General features: G+C 29.4%; 1 pseudogene; it reads right to left on the bottom strand.

Annotated features, from left to right (window-relative positions):
* Positions 1-838: 838 nt before the first annotated feature.
* Positions 839-2484, bottom strand: LOC139776510 (fatty acid synthase-like; annotated as a pseudogene).
* Between the last annotated feature and the right edge of the window lie 3577 nt (positions 2485-6061).

Raw genomic sequence — 6061 nt, 5'->3', positions numbered from 1 at the left:
TTGTTCTAGACTGTTCGAGGTACGAATAGAATTACAATCACGCCTATATAGCTTGTGCACATTTGATTTGGTCTACCGGTTAGAAATATCTTCTTATTTCGATAATATTTGTGTTTTGTTTCATTTTTTTGTTTAAACTTCTTGCTTCATTGGTATATCTAGTTTGTTCACATCTTCAAAATTTCTTATAGAATGCTTTCAGGAATATTACTTTTCTCCTAAGAACTTGTGGGAGTAGTAGTGAGGTCTTTACAGTTATGTTGTTCAAAATAGAGTTTGTTCTCGAAAATATGTATGGTGCAGAACCCGAAATGTGCTCGATAACAAAAATGTTTTGTAATTTTGATCGCGATAAGAATATTACCCAGCACACCTGAGTTGTCACCACCCCTATATAATTTCAAACGTTTGCCAAACATAACTGACATAGCTTAAAGCTTTCTACTGCACGGATCTTCGAGAGAAGGACTCAAACGAGGGATCCTGGGTGGAGGGACACTGATTATAAAGCCTATCTTAAATACGTGCCTTGAATTTTTGGGGTGGCCGCCACCCAGTGTGGCCTCAAAGGATTAACATTAAAGAACTGACATTACAACACAATACTAATAGGCATAAATAAAGGCACATAACAGAGTGATTGCGAGCAATATCTTCATTCCAATCAAAAATATAATTTTTTCTGACTTCTGCGGCGGAGTTACCCTAATAAAGTTTCTTTTGTTGAAATCAATCCATTCAGGCTTTTCATTATCTTCAAACGGACAAATAAAACTTAAACAATATTAATAATTTTTATGACGTACCATACAACAAATAAGATATAATATACAATACCCTAGATTGTAAAATAGGATTGGATGTGAGGATGGAGACATAAATTGGCGGAAAGCGATAATGGCAGCATCGCAATTTCCGGACCGAATCAGATCGTAAGCTTTCACTATAGCAAGTAGCTTGAACTGCATGCAGTATCAATATTATATGATTGTCGAGTAACGCCAAGCCAGTAAGAAATTCTATTTGCCATGAAGAAACGTTGCATCCAGTCATAGACAATGTAGCAAACTAATTACATACATGTTTGTAGTATATTAAAGTATTGAAATATATAAATAACAAGTCAAATTTATTTGTAATATTATTAAAAACTATTGTATAATTTTCTAAACTTTACATACTAAGGAAACAGATTTCCATATTGCAACAAGATCTTACACATAGTTATCATTTTCACAAATAAATTTCTATTAATTATGTTGAATATATTAATTAAATATATCTTACTTGAGGTGTAAAAGAAAAATATGATCGAGTCTCTAACACAGAAATTGCTGTAAGAACACTCGTTCTTGTTCCCCGTAATTCTTTTGGGTTTATACCCGCATCGATAATTGCTTCGTAAGTATGCTCGAGTAACATTCTAGTCATAGGATCCATTATATGAGCTTCTGTTGCGGGTATATTAAAAAATTCTGAATCGAATTTCTCGATATTGTTGACTTTACCAATTCGATGGGGCATATTATAAGCTATATAGAAATATACATATTAAATTACAAGTAAAAAGGTGCATTAAGAGAACGTATTGGCAGTGCATAAATTAACGTTATACATCGATCTTTAGTATAACTAATAAGATAAATATAATTATATATCGGACGTTTTGGCTTTGTTTTGTATGTACCATCTTCAGCGATAACAATTAAATCAAAATAATCTCACGCTCTCCGACGAGAAACAAGTGAGTAATTTCAAAATTTGATAATCTAAAAATAGTGTAATTTTCCGCGAGAAAATCCAAGGAACACATAGCTAATGATCATAGTTTATAATATGATCGAAATAGAAATGACAGTCAGAACTTCAACGACAAGAGAAGTAAATTAAGTCACCTTCCAGTTCAAAAAATGCGAAAATGAGATCATATTTTATAAGAATATTTATATAATATATATATTTTTACATAAAAAATAATAATGTTTCATAATATGCATCTGGATTGTTTTAAACTATGACATTAGAAATAACGAAGCCATAAAAATGTTTGAAAGATTATTGAATAAAAGATAATTTATAATTTTTGACATAAATTACGAATATTGTCTTCGTTAGATATATATGTATATATTGTGTACGTATATGTAGTGTTATATACAATTTTCTGGATTCTGATATCGTTTTTAAAAATTATTGGATTAAATATTGCAAATCTTTAATTACGATCTATAATATATAAAGCACGAATATTTTTCCTAATAAGTTTTGAAAAATATATATATCTAAATGTTAAAAGAAAACTGTATTACAGTTATTCCACCGTCCATGATCGCTCGAACCAAGATCCACCTTGTTAAAAAGATTTTCTTGAAACTCTTTTAAATTGTCGCTATTAGGAAATCGGCCAGCAATACCAGAGATTACGATTTCTTCTTCAGCATCGACGCTGATATATGAGTTTGGTCGATTCATAGTATTTTTATTTTTTTAAGATAAATCAGATAAATTCTACAACAAAATGGTATTATTTATTTTTTTGATAAAACAGACACAAATGCAAAATAAAAAAAAATAATCAAATGCAGTTTAAAATTACATCTTTTACATTTTATAAAAATTACGTACCAATAGAAAGTAGAAGCACCGTGGCAATTGACACTTCACACAAGAGTGAAGTAAAAAGGCAACTAAGTCATATCTCCGATCCTCTTGTATTATATACTTCTTCTACATACATATTAATGTTACAGCCGATTAAATATTTAAGTATTTTAATAACTGACGCTTCCGTTACGATATATTTACCACACAATCGTAGCAATTACTGAGGCAGATAAATTGCTAATACATAATAATATAATGAATTCAGAAACAGAATACCAAAAAATTACTATATATTATCATTTTATGTTTGTGAGTATTATTATGAGTTTTGGATATATTGTGAAATAATTTGATTAAGAAAGTAAAACATAATTGTTAGTTTATGTAATATCTAATAATGTGAGATATAATTATTATTTATACTTTCACACGTAAGTTTACAAACTAAATTAGTTAGGAACAGTCTAAGTTTATTGAAAGAAAATGTTCTTTATATATATTTTACAATTATTTTTAATTTAAATGTACTTGATCTTGCTGGCAAATGTAAATCTATCTATTTGACGAATCTTTGCGCGCATGCACGTATGTATTTGTCCTAATTTTAATTTTATTCAGAATCTTTTCCTCAATGTTGAATATCAACTCATGAGTTAATAAACATTAAAATTAACAAATATACAAAAATTACAATGATTATTCTTGCGTTCTTTGGACTGGTTGGGTGAGTGACTTTATTTCTCTCTGTTGATCAAGTTCTGACTGTCATTTCTATTTCAATTATATTACAAATTATATAGTCATTATCCAAATTTCACCAGTGAATTTTTTCGTGGAAAATTATACTGCTTTTAGACTACTCTATCTAAAAGTACTCACCTATAATATTGCTTGTCGGAGAACAAGAGATTATTTTTTTATTTTAACTCTTTATACCGCATCGCTGAATAAGGCTCAAAACAAAGCTGAATCATCCGATGTATAATTATGTATATTATTATATTTATTAAAGATTAATATATATAACTTTAACTTACGTACTAATAACCGCGTTGCACTCTTAAACCCATCTTTTTACTTGTTAATTTTATTATCGAGAATTCTAAATTAGTTAGCCATTTATTTTAATATAAATATGTTATAATTATTGTGCACCGTATTCTGCGCATACCATCTTCTACTGATCGAACACACTGGAATATCCTTGTTCAAATTTTTTTACAAGAGGCAAAATCATTTTTTATATTATATGTTTATATATATAATAATGAAAAATCAAATCTCATTTAGACGCATCAAGAGACATGGTACTTATAGTGTCTCGCTCCCAGTGTACGCGCAGTGAGACACAGACCATGTATCTATACATTTATTGCAATGGCGCCTTTTTCGTACCTTTTTTTAAAAGTTTAAGTTTTTATAGATTATTAATAACATATAATTCACGCGTAATGTCTAAATGTGCATTGATTTAATCAGAATGTTATATCTACTTTGCATAATGTATTCACGTATTTGCGAATTTACAATATAAATAATATCCGCTAAACTTTGACGTAGGGTGCATATGCTAATTTTAATTGTATGTAAAATTATCAAGTAACGCTAAGTACAACAGAAAGGATGACTAACTAAATGACTATATGTCGTTGCATAAACGTCAATGCGCTAGCAAGTTTATCTGAAATTTTTACGTTACAAACGAGTTGTCGAGTAAAATATGTCCCAGAAACTAAACCAGCTTTCTGACAGTTTAAGGGCATTTTTTGACATTATGTCAATGTAAACGGTCAATTGCAATCAGTCCGAATAAAATCGGTGTAATCAATCCTGAGGTTTTGATTATGCAAGAAGTAGTAAAAGTACCAATACCTAGATACTTAAGAGTAGGTAGGTAAATGTACCGATGCCTGGACACGTACCTATGTCTGGATACCTTTAAAAAATATATAAATTTATGGAAATAAACGTGGATACCATAACTAAAGTTTTAAACTACAAGAAAAAATATTTTTATCTTTGAGTTGTTTATTTACATTATACTTATGTATAAATAATAAAGGTGTCCAGATATAGGTACATGTCCGGGTTTTGGTACTTTTATCTTAATATTCTTTGTGTTCCTGTATCAATTTCATATCCATATATATATATATATAGTTATATATATGGATACATTCCTATAACGATTTTATCCCTCGAGAAGCTTTTACAATGCCTACAACAATATTATCATAATTATATGCAATGTAAATGAATTGATATGCATACACCGGTAATAATTTCTGATGATGTAGACAAGACAGACCAGAGAAGATGGAGAGGGAAGTAAAGGAAAGGTGGAAAGATGGGTGAGAGGGAGAGAAGGAGAAAGAGAGAGGAGAGGAGAGAGAGAGGAGGGAAGGAGAGAGCCAAATGCCAGCATATTTAAATATTCATGGTTTAAAAATGAATATGTAGGTAAATGACAGACTAAAAGAATTTAAAAATTCAGTACAAAATAAGTTTCAAAAAAACATCAACAGAATGTAATATCGAAGATTGCAGCTATGTATAACTGTAGCAAGATGATTTTGATGCAAGAAGTCATCATGTTTGAAATATTTTTGTCCAGTAAAATTATTATAATATTTATAATAAATGATACAAAATATATAATTATTGTATAAACATTTAAAAATTATTTAATATTATTAAGTACGTTTAAAAATTAATATAAAAACGCGATATAAAAAAATAAGAGTCATATAAAAGCATAAGAAAATAGTTTTAAGAAACTAGATTAAGGGGATCCTATAGTGGTAGTCGTTACCGACATTTAGTTAAATGCATTAAATTTTTAATTGGCTTTATACGGAATTGCAAAATTTTTTTACAGAATTGAAGAACGCATAAAAATGTAGTTCGGGCTGGTCGACTTTATATCAAAAACAAAAAAAAATTAAAATTTTGAGCACATAGAGCTGTCACTGACGACAATATTTGCTTATACAAAAATACTGCAGTTTATATATACAAAATGAGATACGGTACGAACTAGGGAAAACATTTCAGAACAATATCGTGCAATTAGAACTAAGATTGAAAGCCTAGAAAAAAAGTTTAGTGTATTTAACTTTTATATGTGCAAAAGCACATTCAGGTTAATAGGATAAGCAGTATTACGTGTAGCGAGAGATGGCGCAGCAATCGAACAATGACAGATGCCTCTCGTTAGACAAGGACAGATATAGATAATAACATAGAAATCAGGATTAGAAATGTTGACATTACCGACGTCGAGAAAGTTCGGCCTTCACTATAGGATCCCCTTAAGATATTAAAACAAAAATAATAATCTATAGAAACTGAAAGAAACAGAAGGTTTAGTAATTCTAGGAAGCAACAATAAAAATTATTATTACTCTTGCTATAATATTATTCATAATCTGCAATATAATGCTAGAAATGTTGTACT

The sequence above is a fragment of the Temnothorax nylanderi genome, unplaced genomic scaffold, assembly GCF_030848795.1.
Source record: "Temnothorax nylanderi isolate EJ_2023f unplaced genomic scaffold, tnyl_v1.0 TNYL_tig0121_pilon, whole genome shotgun sequence".
NCBI lineage: Eukaryota > Metazoa > Arthropoda > Insecta > Hymenoptera > Formicidae > Temnothorax > Temnothorax nylanderi.
The sequence above is the reverse complement of the archived record's forward strand: the minus strand, read 5'-3'. Positions and strand labels throughout refer to the sequence as shown.